At 47.3% G+C, this 27,549-nt stretch overlaps 16 non-coding genes across 16 annotated transcripts; 6 read left to right on the forward strand and 10 right to left on the reverse strand.

Moving 5' to 3' along the window:
* The first annotated feature begins 1,195 nt into the window (after nt 1-1,195).
* On the forward strand, nt 1,196-1,310 carry LOC127980979 (U5 spliceosomal RNA). Its single transcript, XR_008159975.1, has one exon. It is a non-coding gene; the product is annotated as a U5 spliceosomal RNA (small nuclear RNA).
* Nucleotides 1,311-2,115: 805 nt separating this feature from the next.
* On the reverse strand, nt 2,116-2,187 carry trnad-guc (transfer RNA aspartic acid (anticodon GUC)). Its single transcript has one exon. It is a non-coding gene; the product is annotated as a tRNA-Asp (tRNA).
* Nucleotides 2,188-5,471: 3,284 nt separating this feature from the next.
* On the reverse strand, nt 5,472-5,543 carry trnad-guc (transfer RNA aspartic acid (anticodon GUC)). The gene has a single exon. It is a non-coding gene; the product is annotated as a tRNA-Asp (tRNA).
* A 1,050-nt stretch (nt 5,544-6,593) lies between these two features.
* On the forward strand, nt 6,594-6,708 carry LOC127980981 (U5 spliceosomal RNA). Its single transcript, XR_008159976.1, has one exon. It is a non-coding gene; the product is annotated as a U5 spliceosomal RNA (small nuclear RNA).
* An 805-nt stretch (nt 6,709-7,513) lies between these two features.
* Nucleotides 7,514-7,585, reverse strand: trnad-guc (transfer RNA aspartic acid (anticodon GUC)). Its single transcript has one exon. It is a non-coding gene; the product is annotated as a tRNA-Asp (tRNA).
* Nucleotides 7,586-10,855: 3,270 nt separating this feature from the next.
* trnad-guc (transfer RNA aspartic acid (anticodon GUC)) lies at nt 10,856-10,927 on the reverse strand. Its single transcript has one exon. It is a non-coding gene; the product is annotated as a tRNA-Asp (tRNA).
* Nucleotides 10,928-11,981: 1,054 nt separating this feature from the next.
* LOC127980464 (U5 spliceosomal RNA) lies at nt 11,982-12,096 on the forward strand. The gene has a single exon (XR_008159488.1). It is a non-coding gene; the product is annotated as a U5 spliceosomal RNA (small nuclear RNA).
* Nucleotides 12,097-12,902: 806 nt separating this feature from the next.
* On the reverse strand, nt 12,903-12,974 carry trnad-guc (transfer RNA aspartic acid (anticodon GUC)). Its single transcript has one exon. It is a non-coding gene; the product is annotated as a tRNA-Asp (tRNA).
* Nucleotides 12,975-16,255: 3,281 nt separating this feature from the next.
* trnad-guc (transfer RNA aspartic acid (anticodon GUC)) lies at nt 16,256-16,327 on the reverse strand. The gene has a single exon. It is a non-coding gene; the product is annotated as a tRNA-Asp (tRNA).
* Nucleotides 16,328-17,381: 1,054 nt separating this feature from the next.
* Nucleotides 17,382-17,496, forward strand: LOC127980465 (U5 spliceosomal RNA). Its single transcript, XR_008159489.1, has one exon. It is a non-coding gene; the product is annotated as a U5 spliceosomal RNA (small nuclear RNA).
* Nucleotides 17,497-18,302: 806 nt separating this feature from the next.
* Nucleotides 18,303-18,374, reverse strand: trnad-guc (transfer RNA aspartic acid (anticodon GUC)). The gene has a single exon. It is a non-coding gene; the product is annotated as a tRNA-Asp (tRNA).
* A 3,281-nt stretch (nt 18,375-21,655) lies between these two features.
* trnad-guc (transfer RNA aspartic acid (anticodon GUC)) lies at nt 21,656-21,727 on the reverse strand. The gene has a single exon. It is a non-coding gene; the product is annotated as a tRNA-Asp (tRNA).
* A 1,054-nt stretch (nt 21,728-22,781) lies between these two features.
* On the forward strand, nt 22,782-22,896 carry LOC127980466 (U5 spliceosomal RNA). The gene has a single exon (XR_008159490.1). It is a non-coding gene; the product is annotated as a U5 spliceosomal RNA (small nuclear RNA).
* Nucleotides 22,897-23,702: 806 nt separating this feature from the next.
* trnad-guc (transfer RNA aspartic acid (anticodon GUC)) lies at nt 23,703-23,774 on the reverse strand. Its single transcript has one exon. It is a non-coding gene; the product is annotated as a tRNA-Asp (tRNA).
* Nucleotides 23,775-24,824: 1,050 nt separating this feature from the next.
* On the forward strand, nt 24,825-24,939 carry LOC127980878 (U5 spliceosomal RNA). Its single transcript, XR_008159879.1, has one exon. It is a non-coding gene; the product is annotated as a U5 spliceosomal RNA (small nuclear RNA).
* Nucleotides 24,940-25,745: 806 nt separating this feature from the next.
* trnad-guc (transfer RNA aspartic acid (anticodon GUC)) lies at nt 25,746-25,817 on the reverse strand. The gene has a single exon. It is a non-coding gene; the product is annotated as a tRNA-Asp (tRNA).
* Nucleotides 25,818-27,549: the final 1,732 nt, after the last annotated feature.

Raw genomic sequence — 27,549 nt, forward strand, 5'->3', positions numbered from 1 at the left:
CAGAACTCCTTCTGTGACCTGCGACTCCAACCAAACATTTTGGATGGATCATTCGGAAGACGAAAAGAACCAGCTCTCCCCGTCGGGGAATCGAACCCCGGTCTTCCGCGTGACAGGCGGAGATACTGTCCACTATACTAACGAGGAGCCGTGCATGCTGCCGTTTCTCCCCCAACTGACGGCACTGCACTGACATAACTAAACAATGCATGGCTTCTTCTGACGCAGACCCAGCCCTAGCACCGTAAAATTTCTGATGGACCCATCATTAGCTGAAGTCGCATAACACTTGGAACACTACCCGTAGAGGGGTCATTGTTTGGACTCTTTTTTTTTTTTTTTTTTTTTAAATTGCGCTTTAAACAAAAAGTATTGCGTCAATGCAACTGAACAACATTAATTAGGAACACAGTGCGTCAAAAAGCAAAATGACAGTTAAAGGCATTTCGTTATTGAACTCTTTGATGACATCATTCAGCTAAGTTCAGTTTAAATAGTATCTGTGCAATAATTTGCAATCAAGTCAACGATATCGCTGTACATGAAGTGTCCCCAGCTCCGCCTGCCAGAAGCGACAGAGGCAAGAAACCAAAACTCGATCGGTGAAAGGATGGAGAAAAAACCCGGTGAGAAACCAGGCTCAGTCGGGGAGACAGTTCTCCCCTTGTCAGACGAAACCAGTAGATCAGCTCCAGGCTGCAGGAATGTCAGACTGTGCAGAAGAATCATCTGTTTCCTGTGGTCTTGTCCAGGTGGTCTTTACAAGGGATTTGTATCTGCGGCTCATCTAGTTGTCACGGTCTCCGCTGTGTTTCTGGGCCATAGAGGTCCTTTCTAGGTGTTGATCCACCATCTTCTCTGGATACGGACTGGATCCGGGTGACTGAAGCGGATACAGACTGGATCTGGTGGCTACGGTGACCTCGGAATAAGGGATTTCTTTAAAAGACTTTTTTTTTCATATAAGATTTTATCCAACTTTTCAGATAGAGGCATGAGAAAGAGATTGCCTTGATTGGGCTTTTGGTTATTGGTGGACCGAGAGGACTTTTTTGAGTTTTACTCCTCCCTTTTGGAGTGGGGGGGGGGGGGTGCTGACGAAACACATGTGGGCAGGCATTGTCACCCTTGATGACCCTTGGCGAGCGTAGTAGTTTAACAGAGGCAGCGCACAGGCCCGAGGGTTTGGAGACACAGCTCGAGTTTCTCTTCATTGTCTCATAAATCTTTCGCCTTTTACTAAAGATTTCCGTGGAGGGGAACTTTTGCGAGTGACCTGTATTTTTGGGTGCTCTGCTCACAGCAGAGCTACATCGAAATGTCAAGAGCAGAATCAGTTTGACCGTCCGGCAGCATGCTGCGAGAGGGCTTGCCACTGGTCATCGTCTGAATAGGCACTCTCTGCGTTTGACCACTTCGTGTTTATTTAGCCGGATGGGAAGGCAGCGCTTTCTTGTACGTGACGGGATGCAAATTCTTGAAGGCTCTCTTTAGTGACGGGTCCAAACAAAGATCTCATCTGCTCCTCTAGCCCTATCGGCGACTCGTGCACTTCGAGCCTTCTTAGTGACGGCGCAAGTTGCTGACTGCTGACTGCGTTGGTGGTATAGTGGTGAGCATAGCTGCCTTCCAAGCAGTTGACCCGGATTCGATTCCCGGCCAACGCATATCCTTTGGCTCGGGCTGACGTCGAAGCAGAACTCCCTCTGTGACCTGTGCCTCCACCCAAAACTTTTGGATGGAATAATTTCGGATGGACCCATCATTAGCTGAAGTCGCATAACACTTGCAACACTACCGGTAGCAGGGGTCATTGTTTGGACTCTTTTTTTTTTTTTTTTTTTTTTTAATTGCGCTTTAAACAAAAAGTATTGTGTCAATGCAACTGAACAACATTTATTAGGAACACAGTGCGTCAATAAAGCTACTGACTTCCGCCTGCGTTGGTGGTATAGTGGTGAGCATAGCTGCCTTCCAAGCAGTTGACCCGGGTTCGATTCCCGGCCAACGCATGTCCTTTGGCTCGGGCTGACGTCGAAGCAGAACTCCTTCTGTGACCTGCGACTCCAACCAAACATTTTGGATGGATCATTCGGAAGACGAAAAGAACCAGCTCTCCCCGTCGGGGAATCGAACCCCGGTCTTCCGCGTGACAGGCGGAGATACTGTCCACTATACTAACGAGGAGCCGTGCATGCTGCCGTTTCTCCCCCAACTGACGGCACTGCACTGACATAACTAAACAATGCATGGCTTCTTCTGACGCAGACCCAGCCCTAGCACCGTAAAATTTCTGATGGACCCATCATTTGCTGAAGTCGCATAACACTTGGAACACTACCCGTAGCAGGGGTCATTGTTTGGACTCTTTTTTTTTTTTTTTTTTTTTTAAATTGCGCTTTAAACAGAAAGTATTGCGTCAATGCAACTGAACAACATTAATTAGGAACACAGTGCGTCAAAAAGCAAAATGACAGTTAAAGGCATTTCGTTATTGAACTCTTTGATGACATCATTCAGCTAAGTTCAGTTTAAATAGTATCTGTGCAATAATTTGCAATCAAGTCAACGATATCGCTGTACATGAAGTGTCCCCAGCTCCGCCTGCCAGAAGCGACAGAGGCAAGAAACCAAAACTCGATCGGTGAAAGGATGGAGAAAAAACCCGGTGAGAAACCAGGCTCAGTCGGGGAGACAGTTCTCCCCTTGTCAGACGAAACCAGTAGATCAGCTCCAGGCTGCAGGAATGTCAGACTGTGCAGAAGAATCATCTGTTTCCTGTGGTCTTGTCCAGGTGGTCTTTACAAGGGATTTGTATCTGCGGCTCATCTAGTTGTCACGGTCTCCGCTGTGTTTCTGGGCCATAGAGGTCCTTTCTAGGTGTTGATCCACCATCTTCTCTGGATACGGACTGGATCCGGGTGACTGAAGCGGATACAGACTGGATCTGGTGGCTACGGTGACCTCGGAATAAGGGATTTCTTTAAAAGACTTTTTTTTTCATATAAGATTTTATCCAACTTTTCAGATAGAGGCATGAGAAAGAGATTGCCTTGATTGGGCTTTTGGTTATTATAGGCACTCTCTGCGTTTGACCACTTCGTGTTTATTTAGCCGGATGGGAAGGCAGCGCTTTCTTGTACGTGACGGGATGCAAATTCTTGAAGGCTCTCTTTAGTGACGGGTCCAAACAAAGATCTCATCTGCTCCTCTAGCCCTATCGGCGACTCGTGCACTTCGAGCCTTCTTAGTGACGGCGCAAGTTGCTGACTGCTGACTGCGTTGGTGGTATAGTGGTGAGCATAGCTGCCTTCCAAGCAGTTGGAGAGAGCAGTGCGCATGTCCTTTGGCTCGGGCTGACGTCGAAGCAGAACTCCCTCTGTGACCTGTGCCTCCACCCAAAACTTTTGGATGGAATAATTTCGGATGGACCCATCATTAGCTGAAGTCGCATAACACTTGCAACACTACCGGTAGCAGGGGTCATTGTTTGGACTCTTTTTTTTTTTTTTTTTTTTTTTAATTGCGCTTTAAACAAAAAGTATTGTGTCAATGCAACTGAACAACATTTATTAGGAACACAGTGCGTCAATAAAGCTACTGACTTCCGCCTGCGTTGGTGGTATAGTGGTGAGCATAGCTGCCTTCCAAGCAGTTGACCCGGGTTCGATTCCCGGCCAACGCATGTCCTTTGGCTCGGGCTGACGTCGAAGCAGAACTCCTTCTGTGACCTGCGACTCCAACCAAACATTTTGGATGGATCATTCGGAAGACGAAAAGAACCAGCTCTCCCCGTCGGGGAATCGAACCCCGGTCTTCCGCGTGACAGGTGGAGATACTGTCCACTATACTAACGAGGAGCCGTGCATGCTGCCGTTTCTCCCCCAACTGACGGCACTGCACTGACATAACTAAACAATGCATGGCTTCTTCTGACGCAGACCCAGCCCTAGCACCGTAAAATTTCTGATGGACCCATCATTAGCTGAAGTCGCATAACACTTGGAACACTACCCGTAGCAGGGGTCATTGTTTGGACTCTTTTTTTTTTTTTTTTTTTTAAATTGCGCTTTAAACAAAAAGTATTGCGTCAATGCAACTGAACAACATTAATTAGGAACACAGTGCGTCAAAAAGCAAAATGACAGTTAAAGGCATTTCGTTATTGAACTCTTTGATGACATCATTCAGCTAAGTTCAGTTTAAATAGTATCTGTGCAATAATTTGCAATCAAGTCAACGATATCGCTGTACATGAAGTGTCCCCAGCTCCGCCTGCCAGAAGCGACAGAGGCAAGAAACCAAAACTCGATCGGTGAAAGGATGGAGAAAAAACCCGGTGAGAAACCAGGCTCAGTCGGGGAGACAGTTCTCCCCTTGTCAGACGAAACCAGTAGATCAGCTCCAGGCTGCAGGAATGTCAGACTGTGCAGAAGAATCATCTGTTTCCTGTGGTCTTGTCCAGGTGGTCTTTACAAGGGATTTGTATCTGCGGCTCATCTAGTTGTCACGGTCTCCGCTGTGTTTCTGGGCCATAGAGGTCCTTTCTAGGTGTTGATCCACCATCTTCTCTGGATACGGACTGGATCCGGGTGACTGAAGCGGATACAGACTGGATCTGGTGGCTACGGTGACCTCGGAATAAGGGATTTCTTTAAAAGACTTTTTTTTTCATATAAGATTTTATCCAACTTTTCAGATAGAGGCATGAGAAAGAGATTGCCTTGATTGGGCTTTTGGTTATTATAGGCACTCTCTGCGTTTGACCACTTCGTGTTTATTTAGCCGGATGGGAAGGCAGCGCTTTCTTGTACGTGACGGGATGCAAATTCTTGAAGGCTCTCTTTAGTGACGGGTCCAAACAAAGATCTCATCTGCTCCTCTAGCCCTATCGGCGACTCGTGCACTTCGAGCCTTCTTAGTGACGGCGCAAGTTGCTGACTGCTGACTGCGTTGGTGGTATAGTGGTGAGCATAGCTGCCTTCCAAGCAGTTGACCCGGATTCGATTCCCGGCCAACGCATATCCTTTGGCTCGGGCTGACGTCGAAGCAGAACTCCCTCTGTGACCTGTGCCTCCACCCAAAACTTTTGGATGGAATAATTTCGGATGGACCCATCATTAGCTGAAGTCGCATAACACTTGCAACACTACCGGTAGCAGGGGTCATTGTTTGGACTCTTTTTTTTTTTTTTTTTTTTTTTTAATTGCGCTTTAAACAAAAAGTATTGTGTCAATGCAACTGAACAACATTTATTAGGAACACAGTGCGTCAATAAAGCTACTGACTTCCGCCTGCGTTGGTGGTATAGTGGTGAGCATAGCTGCCTTCCAAGCAGTTGACCCGGGTTCGATTCCCGGCCAACGCATGTCCTTTGGCTCGGGCTGACGTCGAAGCAGAACTCCTTCTGTGACCTGCGACTCCAACCAAACATTTTGGATGGATCATTCGGAAGACGAAAAGAACCAGCTCTCCCCGTCGGGGAATCGAACCCCGGTCTTCCGCGTGACAGGCGGAGATACTGTCCACTATACTAACGAGGAGCCGTGCATGCTGCCGTTTCTCCCCCAACTGACGGCACTGCACTGACATAACTAAACAATGCATGGCTTCTTCTGACGCAGACCCAGCCCTAGCACCGTAAAATTTCTGATGGACCCATCATTAGCTGAAGTCGCATAACACTTGGAACACTACCCGTAGCAGGGGTCATTGTTTGGACTCTTTTTTTTTTTTTTTTTTTTTTAAATTGCGCTTTAAACAAAAAGTATTGCGTCAATGCAACTGAACAACATTAATTAGGAACACAGTGCGTCAAAAAGCAAAATGACAGTTAAAGGCATTTCGTTATTGAACTCTTTGATGACATCATTCAGCTAAGTTCAGTTTAAATAGTATCTGTGCAATAATTTGCAATCAAGTCAACGATATCGCTGTACATGAAGTGTCCCCAGCTCCGCCTGCCAGAAGCGACAGAGGCAAGAAACCAAAACTCGATCGGTGAAAGGATGGAGAAAAAACCCGGTGAGAAACCAGGCTCAGTCGGGGAGACAGTTCTCCCCTTGTCAGACGAAACCAGTAGATCAGCTCCAGGCTGCAGGAATGTCAGACTGTGCAGAAGAATCATCTGTTTCCTGTGGTCTTGTCCAGGTGGTCTTTACAAGGGATTTGTATCTGCGGCTCATCTAGTTGTCACGGTCTCCGCTGTGTTTCTGGGCCATAGAGGTCCTTTCTAGGTGTTGATCCACCATCTTCTCTGGATACGGACTGGATCCGGGTGACTGAAGCGGATACAGACTGGATCTGGTGGCTACGGTGACCTCGGAATAAGGGATTTCTTTAAAAGACTTTTTTTTTCATATAAGATTTTATCCAACTTTTCAGATAGAGGCATGAGAAAGAGATTGCCTTGATTGGGCTTTTGGTTATTGGTGGACCGAGAGGACTTTTTTGAGTTTTACTCCTCCCTTTTGGAGTGGGGGGGGGGGGGTGCTGACGAAACACATGTGGGCAGGCATTGTCACCCTTGATGACCCTTGGCGAGCGTAGTAGTTTAACAGAGGCAGCGCACAGGCCCGAGGGTTTGGAGACACAGCTCGAGTTTCTCTTCATTGTCTCATAAATCTTTCGCCTTTTACTAAAGATTTCCGTGGAGGGGAACTTTTGCGAGTGACCTGTATTTTTGGGTGCTCTGCTCACAGCAGAGCTACATCGAAATGTCAAGAGCAGAATCAGTTTGACCGTCCGGCAGCATGCTGCGAGAGGGCTTGCCACTGGTCATCGTCTGAATAGGCACTCTCTGCGTTTGACCACTTCGTGTTTATTTAGCCGGATGGGAAGGCAGCGCTTTCTTGTACGTGACGGGATGCAAATTCTTGAAGGCTCTCTTTAGTGACGGGTCCAAACAAAGATCTCATCTGCTCCTCTAGCCCTATCGGCGACTCGTGCACTTCGAGCCTTCTTAGTGACGGCGCAAGTTGCTGACTGCTGACTGCGTTGGTGGTATAGTGGTGAGCATAGCTGCCTTCCAAGCAGTTGACCCGGATTCGATTCCCGGCCAACGCATATCCTTTGGCTCGGGCTGACGTCGAAGCAGAACTCCCTCTGTGACCTGTGCCTCCACCCAAAACTTTTGGATGGAATAATTTCGGATGGACCCATCATTAGCTGAAGTCGCATAACACTTGCAACACTACCGGTAGCAGGGGTCATTGTTTGGACTCTTTTTTTTTTTTTTTTTTTTTTTAATTGCGCTTTAAACAAAAAGTATTGTGTCAATGCAACTGAACAACATTTATTAGGAACACAGTGCGTCAATAAAGCTACTGACTTCCGCCTGCGTTGGTGGTATAGTGGTGAGCATAGCTGCCTTCCAAGCAGTTGACCCGGGTTCGATTCCCGGCCAACGCATGTCCTTTGGCTCGGGCTGACGTCGAAGCAGAACTCCTTCTGTGACCTGCGACTCCAACCAAACATTTTGGATGGATCATTCGGAAGACGAAAAGAACCAGCTCTCCCCGTCGGGGAATCGAACCCCGGTCTTCCGCGTGACAGGCGGAGATACTGTCCACTATACTAACGAGGAGCCGTGCATGCTGCCGTTTCTCCCCCAACTGACGGCACTGCACTGACATAACTAAACAATGCATGGCTTCTTCTGACGCAGACCCAGCCCTAGCACCGTAAAATTTCTGATGGACCCATCATTTGCTGAAGTCGCATAACACTTGGAACACTACCCGTAGCAGGGGTCATTGTTTGGACTCTTTTTTTTTTTTTTTTTTTTTTAAATTGCGCTTTAAACAGAAAGTATTGCGTCAATGCAACTGAACAACATTAATTAGGAACACAGTGCGTCAAAAAGCAAAATGACAGTTAAAGGCATTTCGTTATTGAACTCTTTGATGACATCATTCAGCTAAGTTCAGTTTAAATAGTATCTGTGCAATAATTTGCAATCAAGTCAACGATATCGCTGTACATGAAGTGTCCCCAGCTCCGCCTGCCAGAAGCGACAGAGGCAAGAAACCAAAACTCGATCGGTGAAAGGATGGAGAAAAAACCCGGTGAGAAACCAGGCTCAGTCGGGGAGACAGTTCTCCCCTTGTCAGACGAAACCAGTAGATCAGCTCCAGGCTGCAGGAATGTCAGACTGTGCAGAAGAATCATCTGTTTCCTGTGGTCTTGTCCAGGTGGTCTTTACAAGGGATTTGTATCTGCGGCTCATCTAGTTGTCACGGTCTCCGCTGTGTTTCTGGGCCATAGAGGTCCTTTCTAGGTGTTGATCCACCATCTTCTCTGGATACGGACTGGATCCGGGTGACTGAAGCGGATACAGACTGGATCTGGTGGCTACGGTGACCTCGGAATAAGGGATTTCTTTAAAAGACTTTTTTTTTCATATAAGATTTTATCCAACTTTTCAGATAGAGGCATGAGAAAGAGATTGCCTTGATTGGGCTTTTGGTTATTATAGGCACTCTCTGCGTTTGACCACTTCGTGTTTATTTAGCCGGATGGGAAGGCAGCGCTTTCTTGTACGTGACGGGATGCAAATTCTTGAAGGCTCTCTTTAGTGACGGGTCCAAACAAAGATCTCATCTGCTCCTCTAGCCCTATCGGCGACTCGTGCACTTCGAGCCTTCTTAGTGACGGCGCAAGTTGCTGACTGCTGACTGCGTTGGTGGTATAGTGGTGAGCATAGCTGCCTTCCAAGCAGTTGGAGAGAGCAGTGCGCATGTCCTTTGGCTCGGGCTGACGTCGAAGCAGAACTCCCTCTGTGACCTGTGCCTCCACCCAAAACTTTTGGATGGAATAATTTCGGATGGACCCATCATTAGCTGAAGTCGCATAACACTTGCAACACTACCGGTAGCAGGGGTCATTGTTTGGACTCTTTTTTTTTTTTTTTTTTTTTTTAATTGCGCTTTAAACAAAAAGTATTGTGTCAATGCAACTGAACAACATTTATTAGGAACACAGTGCGTCAATAAAGCTACTGACTTCCGCCTGCGTTGGTGGTATAGTGGTGAGCATAGCTGCCTTCCAAGCAGTTGACCCGGGTTCGATTCCCGGCCAACGCATGTCCTTTGGCTCGGGCTGACGTCGAAGCAGAACTCCTTCTGTGACCTGCGACTCCAACCAAACATTTTGGATGGATCATTCGGAAGACGAAAAGAACCAGCTCTCCCCGTCGGGGAATCGAACCCCGGTCTTCCGCGTGACAGGTGGAGATACTGTCCACTATACTAACGAGGAGCCGTGCATGCTGCCGTTTCTCCCCCAACTGACGGCACTGCACTGACATAACTAAACAATGCATGGCTTCTTCTGACGCAGACCCAGCCCTAGCACCGTAAAATTTCTGATGGACCCATCATTAGCTGAAGTCGCATAACACTTGGAACACTACCCGTAGCAGGGGTCATTGTTTGGACTCTTTTTTTTTTTTTTTTTTTTAAATTGCGCTTTAAACAAAAAGTATTGCGTCAATGCAACTGAACAACATTAATTAGGAACACAGTGCGTCAAAAAGCAAAATGACAGTTAAAGGCATTTCGTTATTGAACTCTTTGATGACATCATTCAGCTAAGTTCAGTTTAAATAGTATCTGTGCAATAATTTGCAATCAAGTCAACGATATCGCTGTACATGAAGTGTCCCCAGCTCCGCCTGCCAGAAGCGACAGAGGCAAGAAACCAAAACTCGATCGGTGAAAGGATGGAGAAAAAACCCGGTGAGAAACCAGGCTCAGTCGGGGAGACAGTTCTCCCCTTGTCAGACGAAACCAGTAGATCAGCTCCAGGCTGCAGGAATGTCAGACTGTGCAGAAGAATCATCTGTTTCCTGTGGTCTTGTCCAGGTGGTCTTTACAAGGGATTTGTATCTGCGGCTCATCTAGTTGTCACGGTCTCCGCTGTGTTTCTGGGCCATAGAGGTCCTTTCTAGGTGTTGATCCACCATCTTCTCTGGATACGGACTGGATCCGGGTGACTGAAGCGGATACAGACTGGATCTGGTGGCTACGGTGACCTCGGAATAAGGGATTTCTTTAAAAGACTTTTTTTTTCATATAAGATTTTATCCAACTTTTCAGATAGAGGCATGAGAAAGAGATTGCCTTGATTGGGCTTTTGGTTATTATAGGCACTCTCTGCGTTTGACCACTTCGTGTTTATTTAGCCGGATGGGAAGGCAGCGCTTTCTTGTACGTGACGGGATGCAAATTCTTGAAGGCTCTCTTTAGTGACGGGTCCAAACAAAGATCTCATCTGCTCCTCTAGCCCTATCGGCGACTCGTGCACTTCGAGCCTTCTTAGTGACGGCGCAAGTTGCTGACTGCTGACTGCGTTGGTGGTATAGTGGTGAGCATAGCTGCCTTCCAAGCAGTTGGAGAGAGCAGTGCGCATGTCCTTTGGCTCGGGCTGACGTCGAAGCAGAACTCCCTCTGTGACCTGTGCCTCCACCCAAAATTTTGGATGGAATAATTTCGGATGGACCCATCATTAGCTGAAGTCGCATAACACTTGCAACACTACCCGTAGCAGGGGTCATTGTTTGGACTCTTTTTTTTTTTTTTTTTTTTTTAATTGCGCTTTAAACAAAAAGTATTGTGTCAATGCAACTGAACAACATTTATTAGGAACACAGTGCGTCAATAAAGCTACTGACTTCCGCCTGCGTTGGTGGTATAGTGGTGAGCATAGCTGCCTTCCAAGCAGTTGACCCGGATTCGATTCCCGGCCAACACATGTCCTTTGGCTCGGGCTGACGTCGAAGCAGAACTCCTTCTGTGACCTGCGACTCCAACCAAACATTTTGGATGGATCATTCGGAAGACGAAAAGAACCAGCTCTCCCCGTCGGGGAATCGAACCCCGGTCTTCCGCGTGACAGGCGGAGATACTGTCCACTATACTAACGAGGAGCCGTGCATGCTGCCGTTTCTCCCCCAACTGACGGCACTGCACTGACATAACTAAACAATGCATGGCTTCTTCTGACGCAGACCCAGCCCTAGCACCGTAAAATTTCTGATGGACCCATCATTAGCTGAAGTCGCATAACACTTGGAACACTACCCGTAGCAGGGGTCATTGTTTGGACTCTTTTTTTTTTTTTTTTTTTTTTTAAATTGCGCTTTAAACAAAAAGTATTGCGTCAATGCAACTGAACAACATTAATTAGGAACACAGTGCGTCAAAAAGCAAAATGACAGTTAAAGGCATTTCGTTATTGAACTCTTTGATGACATCATTCAGCTAAGTTCAGTTTAAATAGTATCTGTGCAATAATTTGCAATCAAGTCAACGATATCGCTGTACATGAAGTGTCCCCAGCTCCGCCTGCCAGAAGCGACAGAGGGAAGAAACCAAAACTCGATCGGTGAAAGGATGGAGAAAAAACCCGGTGAGAAACCAGGCTCAGTCGGGGAGACAGTTCTCCCCTTGTCAGACGAAACCAGTAGATCAGCTCCAGGCTGCAGGAATGTCAGACTGTGCAGAAGAATCATCTGTTTCCTGTGGTCTTGTCCAGGTGGTCTTTACAAGGGATTTGTATCTGCGGCTCATCTAGTTGTCACGGTCTCCGCTGTGTTTCTGGGCCATAGAGGTCCTTTCTAGGTGTTGATCCACCATCTTCTCTGGATACGGACTGGATCCGGGTGACTGAAGCGGATACAGACTGGATCTGGTGGCTACGGTGACCTCGGAATAAGGGATTTCTTTAAAAGACTTTTTTTTTCATATAAGATTTTATCCAACTTTTCAGATAGAGGCATGAGAAAGAGATTGCCTTGATTGGGCTTTTGGTTATTGGTGGACCGAGAGGACTTTTTTGAGTTTTACTCCTCCCTTTTGGAGTGGGGGGGGGGGGGGGGTGCTGACTAAACACATGTGGGCAGGCATTGTCACCCTTGATGACCCTTGGCGAGCGTAGTAGTTTAACAGAGGCAGCGCACAGGCCCGAGGGTTTGGAGACACAGCTCGAGTTTCTCTTCATTGTCGCATAAATCTTTCGCCTTTTACTAAAGATTTCCGTGGAGGGGAACTTTTGCGAGTGACCTGTATTTTTGGGTGCTCTGCTCACAGCAGAGCTACATCGAAATGTCAAGAGCAGAATCAGTTTGACCGTCAGGCAGCATGCTGCGAGAGGGCTTGCCACTGGTCATCGTCTGAATAGGCACTCTCTGCGTTTGACCACTTCGTGTTTATTTAGCCGGATGGGAAGGCAGCGCTTTCTTGTACGTGACGGGATGCAAATTCTTGAAGGCTCTCTTTAGTGACGGGTCCAAACAAAGATCTCATCTGCTCCTCTAGCCCTATCGGCGACTCGTGCACTTCGAGCCTTCTTAGTGACGGCGCAAGTTGCTGACTGCTGACTGCGTTGGTGGTATAGTGGTGAGCATAGCTGCCTTCCAAGCAGTTGACCCGGATTCGATTCCCGGCCAACGCATATCCTTTGGCTCGGGCTGACGTCGAAGCAGAACTCCCTCTGTGACCTGTGCCTCCACCCAAAACTTTTGGATGGAATAATTTCGGATGGACCCATCATTAGCTGAAGTCGCATAACACTTGCAACACTACCGGTAGCAGGGGTCATTGTTTGGACTCTTTTTTTTTTTTTTTTTTTTTTTTAATTGCGCTTTAAACAAAAAGTATTGTGTCAATGCAACTGAACAACATTTATTAGGAACACAGTGCGTCAATAAAGCTACTGACTTCCGCCTGCGTTGGTGGTATAGTGGTGAGCATAGCTGCCTTCCAAGCAGTTGACCCGGGTTCGATTCCCGGCCAACGCATGTCCTTTGGCTCGGGCTGACGTCGAAGCAGAACTCCTTCTGTGACCTGCGACTCCAACCAAACATTTTGGATGGATCATTCGGAAGACGAAAAGAACCAGCTCTCCCCGTCGGGGAATCGAACCCCGGTCTTCCGCGTGACAGGCGGAGATACTGTCCACTATACTAACGAGGAGCCGTGCATGCTGCCGTTTCTCCCCCAACTGACGACACTGCACTGACATAACTAAACAATGCATGGCTTCTTCTGACGCAGACCCAGCCCTAGCACCGTAAAATTTCTGATGGACCCATCATTAGCTGAAGTCGCATAACACTTGGAACACTACCCGTAGCAGGGGTCATTGTTTGGACTCTTTTTTTTTTTTTTTTTTTTTTAAATTGCGCTTTAAACAAAAAGTATTGCGTCAATGCAACTGAACAACATTAATTAGGAACACAGTGCGTCAAAAAGCAAAATGACAGTTAAAGGCATTTCGTTATTGAACTCTTTGATGACATCATTCAGCTAAGTTCAGTTTAAATAGTATCTGTGCAATAATTTGCAATCAAGTCAACGATATCGCTGTACATGAAGTGTCCCCAGCTCCGCCTGCCAGAAGCGACAGAGGGAAGAAACCAAAACTCGATCGGTGAAAGGATGGAGAAAAAACCCGGTGAGAAACCAGGCTCAGTCGGGGAGACAGTTCTCCCCTTGTCAGACGAAACCAGTAGATCAGCTCCAGGCTGCAGGAATGTCAGACTGTGCAGAAGAATCATCTGTTTCCTGTGGTCTTGTCCAGGTGGTCTTTACAAGGGATTTGTATCTGCGGCTCATCTAGTTGTCACGGTCTCCGCTGTGTTTCTGGGCCATAGAGGTCCTTTCTAGGTGTTGATCCACCATCTTCTCTGGATACGGACTGGATCCGGGTGACTGAAGCGGATACAGACTGGATCTGGTGGCTACGGTGACCTCGGAATAAGGGATTTCTTTAAAAGACTTTTTTTTTCATATAAGATTTTATCCAACTTTTCAGATAGAGGCATGAGAAAGAGATTGCCTTGATTGGGCTTTTGGTTATTATAGGCACTCTCTGCGTTTGACCACTTCGTGTTTATTTAGCCGGATGGGAAGGCAGCGCTTTCTTGTACGTGACGGGATGCAAATTCTTGAAGGCTCTCTTTAGTGACGGGTCCAAACAAAGATCTCATCTGCTCCTCTAGCCCTATCGGCGACTCGTGCACTTCGAGCCTTCTTAGTGACGGCGCAAGTTGCTGACTGCTGACTGTGTTGGTGGTATAGTGGTGAGCATAGCTGCCTTCCAAGCAGTTGACCCGGATTCGATTCCCGGCCAACGCATATCCTTTGGCTCGGGCTGACGTCGAAGCAGAACTCCCTCTGTGACCTGTGCCTCCACCCAAAACTTTTGGATGGAATAATTTCGGATGGACCCATCATTAGCTGAAGTCGCATAACACTTGCAACACTACCGGTAGCAGGGGTCATTGTTTGGACTCTTTTTTTTTTTTTTTTTTTTTTTAATTGCGCTTTAAACAAAAAGTATTGTGTCAATGCAACTGAACAACATTTATTAGGAACACAGTGCGTCAATAAAGCTACTGACTTCCGCCTGCGTTGGTGGTATAGTGGTGAGCATAGCTGCCTTCCAAGCAGTTGACCCGGGTTCGATTCCCGGCCAACGCATGTCCTTTGGCTCGGGCTGACGTCGAAGCAGAACTCCTTCTGTGACCTGCGACTCCAACCAAACATTTTGGATGGATCATTCGGAAGACGAAAAGAACCAGCTCTCCCCGTCGGGGAATCGAACCCCGGTCTTCCGCGTGACAGGTGGAGATACTGTCCACTATACTAACGAGGAGCCGTGCATGCTGCCGTTTCTCCCCCAACTGACGGCACTGCACTGACATAACTAAACAATGCATGGCTTCTTCTGACGCAGACCCAGCCCTAGCACCGTAAAATTTCTGATGGACCCATCATTAGCTGAAGTCGCATAACACTTGGAACACTACCCGTAGCAGGGGTCATTGTTTGGACTCTTTTTTTTTTTTTTTTTTTTAAATTGCGCTTTAAACAAAAAGTATTGCGTCAATGCAACTGAACAACATTAATTAGGAACACAGTGCGTCAAAAAGCAAAATGACAGTTAAAGGCATTTCGTTATTGAACTCTTTGATGACATCATTCAGCTAAGTTCAGTTTAAATAGTATCTGTGCAATAATTTGCAATCAAGTCAACGATATCGCTGTACATGAAGTGTCCCCAGCTCCGCCTGCCAGAAGCGACAGAGGCAAGAAACCAAAACTCGATCGGTGAAAGGATGGAGAAAAAACCCGGTGAGAAACCAGGCTCAGTCGGGGAGACAGTTCTCCCCTTGTCAGACGAAACCAGTAGATCAGCTCCAGGCTGCAGGAATGTCAGACTGTGCAGAAGAATCATCTGTTTCCTGTGGTCTTGTCCAGGTGGTCTTTACAAGGGATTTGTATCTGCGGCTCATCTAGTTGTCACGGTCTCCGCTGTGTTTCTGGGCCATAGAGGTCCTTTCTAGGTGTTGATCCACCATCTTCTCTGGATACGGACTGGATCCGGGTGACTGAAGCGGATACAGACTGGATCTGGTGGCTACGGTGACCTCGGAATAAGGGATTTCTTTAAAAGACTTTTTTTTTCATATAAGATTTTATCCAACTTTTCAGATAGAGGCATGAGAAAGAGATTGCCTTGATTGGGCTTTTGGTTATTATAGGCACTCTCTGCGTTTGACCACTTCGTGTTTATTTAGCCGGATGGGAAGGCAGCGCTTTCTTGTACGTGACGGGATGCAAATTCTTGAAGGCTCTCTTTAGTGACGGGTCCAAACAAAGATCTCATCTGCTCCTCTAGCCCTATCGGCGACTCGTGCACTTCGAGCCTTCTTAGTGACGGCGCAAGTTGCTGACTGCTGACTGCGTTGGTGGTATAGTGGTGAGCATAGCTGCCTTCCAAGCAGTTGGAGAGAGCAGTGCGCATGTCCTTTGGCTCGGGCTGACGTCGAAGCAGAACTCCCTCTGTGACCTGTGCCTCCACCCAAAATTTTGGATGGAATAATTTCGGATGGACCCATCATTAGCTGAAGTCGCATAACACTTGCAACACTACCCGTAGCAGGGGTCATTGTTTGGACTCTTTTTTTTTTTTTTTTTTTTTTAATTGCGCTTTAAACAAAAAGTATTGTGTCAATGCAACTGAACAACATTTATTAGGAACACAGTGCGTCAATAAAGCTACTGACTTCCGCCTGCGTTGGTGGTATAGTGGTGAGCATAGCTGCCTTCCAAGCAGTTGACCCGGATTCGATTCCCGGCCAACACATGTCCTTTGGCTCGGGCTGACGTCGAAGCAGAACTCCTTCTGTGACCTGCGACTCCAACCAAACATTTTGGATGGATCATTCGGAAGACGAAAAGAACCAGCTCTCCCCGTCGGGGAATCGAACCCCGGTCTTCCGCGTGACAGGCGGAGATACTGTCCACTATACTAACGAGGAGCCGTGCATGCTGCCGTTTCTCCCCCAACTGACGGCACTGCACTGACATAACTAAACAATGCATGGCTTCTTCTGACGCAGACCCAGCCCTAGCACCGTAAAATTTCTGATGGACCCATCATTAGCTGAAGTCGCATAACACTTGGAACACTACCCGTAGCAGGGGTCATTGTTTGGACTCTTTTTTTTTTTTTTTTTTTTTTTAAATTGCGCTTTAAACAAAAAGTATTGCGTCAATGCAACTGAACAACATTAATTAGGAACACAGTGCGTCAAAAAGCAAAATGACAGTTAAAGGCATTTCGTTATTGAACTCTTTGATGACATCATTCAGCTAAGTTCAGTTTAAATAGTATCTGTGCAATAATTTGCAATCAAGTCAACGATATCGCTGTACATGAAGTGTCCCCAGCTCCGCCTGCCAGAAGCGACAGAGGGAAGAAACCAAAACTCGATCGGTGAAAGGATGGAGAAAAAACCCGGTGAGAAACCAGGCTCAGTCGGGGAGACAGTTCTCCCCTTGTCAGACGAAACCAGTAGATCAGCTCCAGGCTGCAGGAATGTCAGACTGTGCAGAAGAATCATCTGTTTCCTGTGGTCTTGTCCAGGTGGTCTTTACAAGGGATTTGTATCTGCGGCTCATCTAGTTGTCACGGTCTCCGCTGTGTTTCTGGGCCATAGAGGTCCTTTCTAGGTGTTGATCCACCATCTTCTCTGGATACGGACTGGATCCGGGTGACTGAAGCGGATACAGACTGGATCTGGTGGCTACGGTGACCTCGGAATAAGGGATTTCTTTAAAAGACTTTTTTTTTCATATAAGATTTTATCCAACTTTTCAGATAGAGGCATGAGAAAGAGATTGCCTTGATTGGGCTTTTGGTTATTGGTGGACCGAGAGGACTTTTTTGAGTTTTACTCCTCCCTTTTGGAGTGGGGGGGGGGGGGGGGTGCTGACTAAACACATGTGGGCAGGCATTGTCACCCTTGATGACCCTTGGCGAGCGTAGTAGTTTAACAGAGGCAGCGCACAGGCCCGAGGGTTTGGAGACACAGCTCGAGTTTCTCTTCATTGTCGCATAAATCTTTCGCCTTTTACTAAAGATTTCCGTGGAGGGGAACTTTTGCGAGTGACCTGTATTTTTGGGTGCTCTGCTCACAGCAGAGCTACATCGAAATGTCAAGAGCAGAATCAGTTTGACCGTCAGGCAGCATGCTGCGAGAGGGCTTGCCACTGGTCATCGTCTGAATAGGCACTCTCTGCGTTTGACCACTTCGTGTTTATTTAGCCGGATGGGAAGGCAGCGCTTTCTTGTACGTGACGGGATGCAAATTCTTGAAGGCTCTCTTTAGTGACGGGTCCAAACAAAGATCTCATCTGCTCCTCTAGCCCTATCGGCGACTCGTGCACTTCGAGCCTTCTTAGTGACGGCGCAAGTTGCTGACTGCTGACTGCGTTGGTGGTATAGTGGTGAGCATAGCTGCCTTCCAAGCAGTTGACCCGGATTCGATTCCCGGCCAACGCATATCCTTTGGCTCGGGCTGACGTCGAAGCAGAACTCCCTCTGTGACCTGTGCCTCCACCCAAAACTTTTGGATGGAATAATTTCGGATGGACCCATCATTAGCTGAAGTCGCATAACACTTGCAACACTACCGGTAGCAGGGGTCATTGTTTGGACTCTTTTTTTTTTTTTTTTTTTTTTTTAATTGCGCTTTAAACAAAAAGTATTGTGTCAATGCAACTGAACAACATTTATTAGGAACACAGTGCGTCAATAAAGCTACTGACTTCCGCCTGCGTTGGTGGTATAGTGGTGAGCATAGCTGCCTTCCAAGCAGTTGACCCGGGTTCGATTCCCGGCCAACGCATGTCCTTTGGCTCGGGCTGACGTCGAAGCAGAACTCCTTCTGTGACCTGCGACTCCAACCAAACATTTTGGATGGATCATTCGGAAGACGAAAAGAACCAGCTCTCCCCGTCGGGGAATCGAACCCCGGTCTTCCGCGTGACAGGCGGAGATACTGTCCACTATACTAACGAGGAGCCGTGCATGCTGCCGTTTCTCCCCCAACTGACGACACTGCACTGACATAACTAAACAATGCATGGCTTCTTCTGACGCAGACCCAGCCCTAGCACCGTAAAATTTCTGATGGACCCATCATTAGCTGAAGTCGCATAACACTTGGAACACTACCCGTAGCAGGGGTCATTGTTTGGACTCTTTTTTTTTTTTTTTTTTTTTTAAATTGCGCTTTAAACAAAAAGTATTGCGTCAATGCAACTGAACAACATTAATTAGGAACACAGTGCGTCAAAAAGCAAAATGACAGTTAAAGGCATTTCGTTATTGAACTCTTTGATGACATCATTCAGCTAAGTTCAGTTTAAATAGTATCTGTGCAATAATTTGCAATCAAGTCAACGATATCGCTGTACATGAAGTGTCCCCAGCTCCGCCTGCCAGAAGCGACAGAGGGAAGAAACCAAAACTCGATCGGTGAAAGGATGGAGAAAAAACCCGGTGAGAAACCAGGCTCAGTCGGGGAGACAGTTCTCCCCTTGTCAGACGAAACCAGTAGATCAGCTCCAGGCTGCAGGAATGTCAGACTGTGCAGAAGAATCATCTGTTTCCTGTGGTCTTGTCCAGGTGGTCTTTACAAGGGATTTGTATCTGCGGCTCATCTAGTTGTCACGGTCTCCGCTGTGTTTCTGGGCCATAGAGGTCCTTTCTAGGTGTTGATCCACCATCTTCTCTGGATACGGACTGGATCCGGGTGACTGAAGCGGATACAGACTGGATCTGGTGGCTACGGTGACCTCGGAATAAGGGATTTCTTTAAAAGACTTTTTTTTTCATATAAGATTTTATCCAACTTTTCAGATAGAGGCATGAGAAAGAGATTGCCTTGATTGGGCTTTTGGTTATTATAGGCACTCTCTGCGTTTGACCACTTCGTGTTTATTTAGCCGGATGGGAAGGCAGCGCTTTCTTGTACGTGACGGGATGCAAATTCTTGAAGGCTCTCTTTAGTGACGGGTCCAAACAAAGATCTCATCTGCTCCTCTAGCCCTATCGGCGACTCGTGCACTTCGAGCCTTCTTAGTGACGGCGCAAGTTGCTGACTGCTGACTGTGTTGGTGGTATAGTGGTGAGCATAGCTGCCTTCCAAGCAGTTGACCCGGATTCGATTCCCGGCCAACGCATATCCTTTGGCTCGGGCTGACGTCGAAGCAGAACTCCCTCTGTGACCTGTGCCTCCACCCAAAACTTTTGGATGGAATAATTTCGGATGGACCCATCATTAGCTGAAGTCGCATAACACTTGCAACACTACCGGTAGCAGGGGTCATTGTTTGGACTCTTTTTTTTTTTTTTTTTTTTTTTAATTGCGCTTTAAACAAAAAGTATTGTGTCAATGCAACTGAACAACATTTATTAGGAACACAGTGCGTCAATAAAGCTACTGACTTCCGCCTGCGTTGGTGGTATAGTGGTGAGCATAGCTGCCTTCCAAGCAGTTGACCCGGGTTCGATTCCCGGCCAACGCATGTCCTTTGGCTCGGGCTGACGTCGAAGCAGAACTCCTTCTGTGACCTGCGACTCCAACCAAACATTTTGGATGGATCATTCGGAAGACGAAAAGAACCAGCTCTCCCCGTCGGGGAATCGAACCCCGGTCTTCCGCGTGACAGGTGGAGATACTGTCCACTATACTAACGAGGAGCCGTGCATGCTGCCGTTTCTCCCCCAACTGACGGCACTGCACTGACATAACTAAACAATGCATGGCTTCTTCTGACGCAGACCCAGCCCTAGCACCGTAAAATTTCTGATGGACCCATCATTAGCTGAAGTCGCATAACACTTGGAACACTACCCGTAGCAGGGGTCATTGTTTGGACTCTTTTTTTTTTTTTTTTTTTTAAATTGCGCTTTAAACAAAAAGTATTGCGTCAATGCAACTGAACAACATTAATTAGGAACACAGTGCGTCAAAAAGCAAAATGACAGTTAAAGGCATTTCGTTATTGAACTCTTTGATGACATCATTCAGCTAAGTTCAGTTTAAATAGTATCTGTGCAATAATTTGCAATCAAGTCAACGATATCGCTGTACATGAAGTGTCCCCAGCTCCGCCTGCCAGAAGCGACAGAGGCAAGAAACCAAAACTCGATCGGTGAAAGGATGGAGAAAAAACCCGGTGAGAAACCAGGCTCAGTCGGGGAGACAGTTCTCCCCTTGTCAGACGAAACCAGTAGATCAGCTCCAGGCTGCAGGAATGTCAGACTGTGCAGAAGAATCATCTGTTTCCTGTGGTCTTGTCCAGGTGGTCTTTACAAGGGATTTGTATCTGCGGCTCATCTAGTTGTCACGGTCTCCGCTGTGTTTCTGGGCCATAGAGGTCCTTTCTAGGTGTTGATCCACCATCTTCTCTGGATACGGACTGGATCCGGGTGACTGAAGCGGATACAGACTGGATCTGGTGGCTACGGTGACCTCGGAATAAGGGATTTCTTTAAAAGACTTTTTTTTTCATATAAGATTTTATCCAACTTTTCAGATAGAGGCATGAGAAAGAGATTGCCTTGATTGGGCTTTTGGTTATTATAGGCACTCTCTGCGTTTGACCACTTCGTGTTTATTTAGCCGGATGGGAAGGCAGCGCTTTCTTGTACGTGACGGGATGCAAATTCTTGAAGGCTCTCTTTAGTGACGGGTCCAAACAAAGATCTCATCTGCTCCTCTAGCCCTATCGGCGACTCGTGCACTTCGAGCCTTCTTAGTGACGGCGCAAGTTGCTGACTGCTGACTGCGTTGGTGGTATAGTGGTGAGCATAGCTGCCTTCCAAGCAGTTGGAGAGAGCAGTGCGCATGTCCTTTGGCTCGGGCTGACGTCGAAGCAGAACTCCCTCTGTGACCTGTGCCTCCACCCAAAATTTTGGATGGAATAATTTCGGATGGACCCATCATTAGCTGAAGTCGCATAACACTTGCAACACTACCCGTAGCAGGGGTCATTGTTTGGACTCTTTTTTTTTTTTTTTTTTTTTTAATTGCGCTTTAAACAAAAAGTATTGTGTCAATGCAACTGAACAACATTTATTAGGAACACAGTGCGTCAATAAAGCTACTGACTTCCGCCTGCGTTGGTGGTATAGTGGTGAGCATAGCTGCCTTCCAAGCAGTTGACCCGGATTCGATTCCCGGCCAACACATGTCCTTTGGCTCGGGCTGACGTCGAAGCAGAACTCCTTCTGTGACCTGCGACTCCAACCAAACATTTTGGATGGATCATTCGGAAGACGAAAAGAACCAGCTCTCCCCGTCGGGGAATCGAACCCCGGTCTTCCGCGTGACAGGCGGAGATACTGTCCACTATACTAACGAGGAGCCGTGCATGCTGCCGTTTCTCCCCCAACTGACGGCACTGCACTGACATAACTAAACAATGCATGGCTTCTTCTGACGCAGACCCAGCCCTAGCACCGTAAAATTTCTGATGGACCCATCATTAGCTGAAGTCGCATAACACTTGGAACACTACCCGTAGCAGGGGTCATTGTTTGGACTCTTTTTTTTTTTTTTTTTTTTTTTAAATTGCGCTTTAAACAAAAAGTATTGCGTCAATGCAACTGAACAACATTAATTAGGAACACAGTGCGTCAAAAAGCAAAATGACAGTTAAAGGCATTTCGTTATTGAACTCTTTGATGACATCATTCAGCTAAGTTCAGTTTAAATAGTATCTGTGCAATAATTTGCAATCAAGTCAACGATATCGCTGTACATGAAGTGTCCCCAGCTCCGCCTGCCAGAAGCGACAGAGGGAAGAAACCAAAACTCGATCGGTGAAAGGATGGAGAAAAAACCCGGTGAGAAACCAGGCTCAGTCGGGGAGACAGTTCTCCCCTTGTCAGACGAAACCAGTAGATCAGCTCCAGGCTGCAGGAATGTCAGACTGTGCAGAAGAATCATCTGTTTCCTGTGGTCTTGTCCAGGTGGTCTTTACAAGGGATTTGTATCTGCGGCTCATCTAGTTGTCACGGTCTCCGCTGTGTTTCTGGGCCATAGAGGTCCTTTCTAGGTGTTGATCCACCATCTTCTCTGGATACGGACTGGATCCGGGTGACTGAAGCGGATACAGACTGGATCTGGTGGCTACGGTGACCTCGGAATAAGGGATTTCTTTAAAAGACTTTTTTTTTCATATAAGATTTTATCCAACTTTTCAGATAGAGGCATGAGAAAGAGATTGCCTTGATTGGGCTTTTGGTTATTGGTGGACCGAGAGGACTTTTTTGAGTTTTACTCCTCCCTTTTGGAGTGGGGGGGGGGGGGGGGTGCTGACTAAACACATGTGGGCAGGCATTGTCACCCTTGATGACCCTTGGCGAGCGTAGTAGTTTAACAGAGGCAGCGCACAGGCCCGAGGGTTTGGAGACACAGCTCGAGTTTCTCTTCATTGTCGCATAAATCTTTCGCCTTTTACTAAAGATTTCCGTGGAGGGGAACTTTTGCGAGTGACCTGTATTTTTGGGTGCTCTGCTCACAGCAGAGCTACATCGAAATGTCAAGAGCAGAATCAGTTTGACCGTCAGGCAGCATGCTGCGAGAGGGCTTGCCACTGGTCATCGTCTGAATAGGCACTCTCTGCGTTTGACCACTTCGTGTTTATTTAGCCGGATGGGAAGGCAGCGCTTTCTTGTACGTGACGGGATGCAAATTCTTGAAGGCTCTCTTTAGTGACGGGTCCAAACAAAGATCTCATCTGCTCCTCTAGCCCTATCGGCGACTCGTGCACTTCGAGCCTTCTTAGTGACGGCGCAAGTTGCTGACTGCTGACTGCGTTGGTGGTATAGTGGTGAGCATAGCTGCCTTCCAAGCAGTTGACCCGGATTCGATTCCCGGCCAACGCATATCCTTTGGCTCGGGCTGACGTCGAAGCAGAACTCCCTCTGTGACCTGTGCCTCCACCCAAAACTTTTGGATGGAATAATTTCGGATGGACCCATCATTAGCTGAAGTCGCATAACACTTGCAACACTACCGGTAGCAGGGGTCATTGTTTGGACTCTTTTTTTTTTTTTTTTTTTTTTTTAATTGCGCTTTAAACAAAAAGTATTGTGTCAATGCAACTGAACAACATTTATTAGGAACACAGTGCGTCAATAAAGCTACTGACTTCCGCCTGCGTTGGTGGTATAGTGGTGAGCATAGCTGCCTTCCAAGCAGTTGACCCGGGTTCGATTCCCGGCCAACGCATGTCCTTTGGCTCGGGCTGACGTCGAAGCAGAACTCCTTCTGTGACCTGCGACTCCAACCAAACATTTTGGATGGATCATTCGGAAGACGAAAAGAACCAGCTCTCCCCGTCGGGGAATCGAACCCCGGTCTTCCGCGTGACAGGCGGAGATACTGTCCACTATACTAACGAGGAGCCGTGCATGCTGCCGTTTCTCCCCCAACTGACGACACTGCACTGACATAACTAAACAATGCATGGCTTCTTCTGACGCAGACCCAGCCCTAGCACCGTAAAATTTCTGATGGACCCATCATTAGCTGAAGTCGCATAACACTTGGAACACTACCCGTAGCAGGGGTCATTGTTTGGACTCTTTTTTTTTTTTTTTTTTTTTTAAATTGCGCTTTAAACAAAAAGTATTGCGTCAATGCAACTGAACAACATTAATTAGGAACACAGTGCGTCAAAAAGCAAAATGACAGTTAAAGGCATTTCGTTATTGAACTCTTTGATGACATCATTCAGCTAAGTTCAGTTTAAATAGTATCTGTGCAATAATTTGCAATCAAGTCAACGATATCGCTGTACATGAAGTGTCCCCAGCTCCGCCTGCCAGAAGCGACAGAGGGAAGAAACCAAAACTCGATCGGTGAAAGGATGGAGAAAAAACCCGGTGAGAAACCAGGCTCAGTCGGGGAGACAGTTCTCCCCTTGTCAGACGAAACCAGTAGATCAGCTCCAGGCTGCAGGAATGTCAGACTGTGCAGAAGAATCATCTGTTTCCTGTGGTCTTGTCCAGGTGGTCTTTACAAGGGATTTGTATCTGCGGCTCATCTAGTTGTCACGGTCTCCGCTGTGTTTCTGGGCCATAGAGGTCCTTTCTAGGTGTTGATCCACCATCTTCTCTGGATACGGACTGGATCCGGGTGACTGAAGCGGATACAGACTGGATCTGGTGGCTACGGTGACCTCGGAATAAGGGATTTCTTTAAAAGACTTTTTTTTTCATATAAGATTTTATCCAACTTTTCAGATAGAGGCATGAGAAAGAGATTGCCTTGATTGGGCTTTTGGTTATTGGTGGACCGAGAGGACTTTTTTGAGTTTTACTCCTCCCTTTTGGAGTGGGGGGGGGGGGGTGCTGACTAAACACATGTGGGCAGGCATTGTCACCCTTGATGACCCTTGGCGAGCGTAGTAGTTTAACAGAGGCAGCGCACAGGCCCGAGGGTTTGGAGACACAGCTCGAGTTTCTCTTCATTGTCGCATAAATCTTTTGCCTTTTACTAAAGATTTCCGTGGAGGGGAACTTTTGCGAGTGACCTGTATTTTTGGGTGCTCTGCTCACAGCAGAGCTACATCGAAATGTCAAGAGCAGAATCAGTTTGACCGTCAGGCAGCATGCTGCGAGAGGGCTTGCCACTGGTCATCGTCTGAATAGGCACTCTCTGCGTTTGACCACTTCGTGTTTATTTAGCCGGATGGGAAGGCAGCGCTTTCTTGTACGTGACGGGATGCAAATTCTTGAAGGCTCTCTTTAGTGACGGGTCCAAACAAAGATCTCATCTGCTCCTCTAGCCCTATCGGCGACTCGTGCACTTCGAGCCTTCTTAGTGACGGCGCAAGTTGCTGACTGCTGACTGCGTTGGTGGTATAGTGGTGAGTATAGCTGCCTTCCAAGCAGTTGACCCGGATTCGATTCCCGGCCAACGCATATCCTTTGGCTCGGGCTGACGTCGAAGCAGAACTCCCTCTGTGACCTGTGCCTCCACCCAAAACTTTTGGATGGAATAATTTCGGATGGACCCATCATTAGCTGAAGTCGCATAACACTTGCAACACTACCGGTAGCAGGGGTCATTGTTTGGACTCTTTTTTATTTTATTTTTTTTTTTTAATTGCGCTTTAAACAAAAAGTATTGTGTCAATGCAACTGAACAACATTTATTAGGAACACAGTGCGTCAATAAAGCTACTGACTTCCGCCTGCGTTGGTGGTATAGTGGTGAGCATAGCTGCCTTCCAAGCAGTTGACCCGGGTTCGATTCCCGGCCAACGCATGTCCTTTGGCTCGGGCTGACGTCGAAGCAGAACTCCTTCTGTGACCTGCGACTCCAACCAAACATTTTGGATGGATCATTCGGAAGACGAAAAGAACCAGCTCTCCCCGTCGGGGAATCGAACCCCGGTCTTCCGCGTGACAGGCGGAGATACTGTCCACTATACTAACGAGGAGCCGTGCATGCTGCCGTTTCTCCCCCAACTGACGGCACTGCACTGACATAACTAAACAATGCATGGCTTCTTCTGACGCAGACCCAGCCCTAGCACCGTAAAATTTCTGATGGACCCATCATTAGCTGAAGTCGCATAACACTTGGAACACTACCCGTAGCAGGGGTCATTGTTTGGACTCTTTTTTTTTTTTTTTTTTTTTTAAATTGCGCTTTAAACAAAAAGTATTGCGTCAATGCAACTGAACAACATTAATTAGGAACACAGTGCGTCAAAAAGCAAAATGACAGTTAAAGGCATTTCGTTATTGAACTCTTTGATGACATCATTCAGCTAAGTTCAGTTTAAATAGTATCTGTGCAATAATTTGCAATCAAGTCAACGATATCGCTGTACATGAAGTGTCCCCAGCTCCGCCTGCCAGAAGCGACAGAGGGAAGAAACCAAAACTCGATCGGTGAAAGGATGGAGAAAAAACCCGGTGAGAAACCAGGCTCAGTCGGGGAGACAGTTCTCCCCTTGTCAGACGAAACCAGTAGATCAGCTCCAGGCTGCAGGAATGTCAGACTGTGCAGAAGAATCATCTGTTTCCTGTGGTCTTGTCCAGGTGGTCTTTACAAGGGATTTGTATCTGCGGCTCATCTAGTTGTCACGGTCTCCGCTGTGTTTCTGGGCCATAGAGGTCCTTTCTAGGTGTTGATCCACCATCTTCTCTGGATACGGACTGGATCCGGGTGACTGAAGCGGATACAGACTGGATCTGGTGGCTACGGTGACCTCGGAATAAGGGATTTCTTTAAAAGACTTTTTTTTTCATATAAGATTTTATCCAACTTTTCAGATAGAGGCATGAGAAAGAGATTGCCTTGATTGGGCTTTTGGTTATTATAGGCACTCTCTGCGTTTGACCACTTCGTGTTTATTTAGCCGGATGGGAAGGCAGCGCTTTCTTGTACGTGACGGGATGCAAATTCTTGAAGGCTCTCTTTAGTGACGGGTCCAAACAAAGATCTCATCTGCTCCTCTAGCCCTATCGGCGACTCGTGCACTTCGAGCCTTCTTAGTGACGGCGCAAGTTGCTGACTGCTGACTGTGTTGGTGGTATAGTGGTGAGCATAGCTGCCTTCCAAGCAGTTGACCCGGATTCGATTCCCGGCCAACGCATATCCTTTGGCTCGGGCTGACGTCGAAGCAGAACTCCCTCTGTGACCTGTGCCTCCACCCAAAACTTTTGGATGGAATAATTTCGGATGGACCCATCATTAGCTGAAGTCGCATAACACTTGCAACACTACCGGTAGCAGGGGTCATTGTTTGGACTCTTTTTTTTTTTTTTTTTTTTTTTTAATTGCGCTTTAAACAAAAAGTATTGTGTCAATGCAACTGAACAACATTTATTAGGAACACAGTGCGTCAATAAAGCTACTGACTTCCGCCTGCGTTGGTGGTATAGTGGTGAGCATAGCTGCCTTCCAAGCAGTTGACCCGGGTTCGATTCCCGGCCAACGCATGTCCTTTGGCTCGGGCTGACGTCGAAGCAGAACTCCTTCTGTGACCTGCGACTCCAACCAAACATTTTGGATGGATCATTCGGAAGACGAAAAGAACCAGCTCTCCCCGTCGGGGAATCGAACCCCGGTCTTCCGCGTGACAGGCGGAGATACTGTCCACTATACTAACGAGGAGCCGTGCATGCTGCCGTTTCTCCCCCAACTGACGGCACTGCACTGAC

This window comes from Carassius gibelio, chromosome B19, assembly GCF_023724105.1.
Source record: "Carassius gibelio isolate Cgi1373 ecotype wild population from Czech Republic chromosome B19, carGib1.2-hapl.c, whole genome shotgun sequence".
In the NCBI taxonomy this organism is placed as follows: Eukaryota; Metazoa; Chordata; class Actinopteri; order Cypriniformes; family Cyprinidae; genus Carassius; species Carassius gibelio.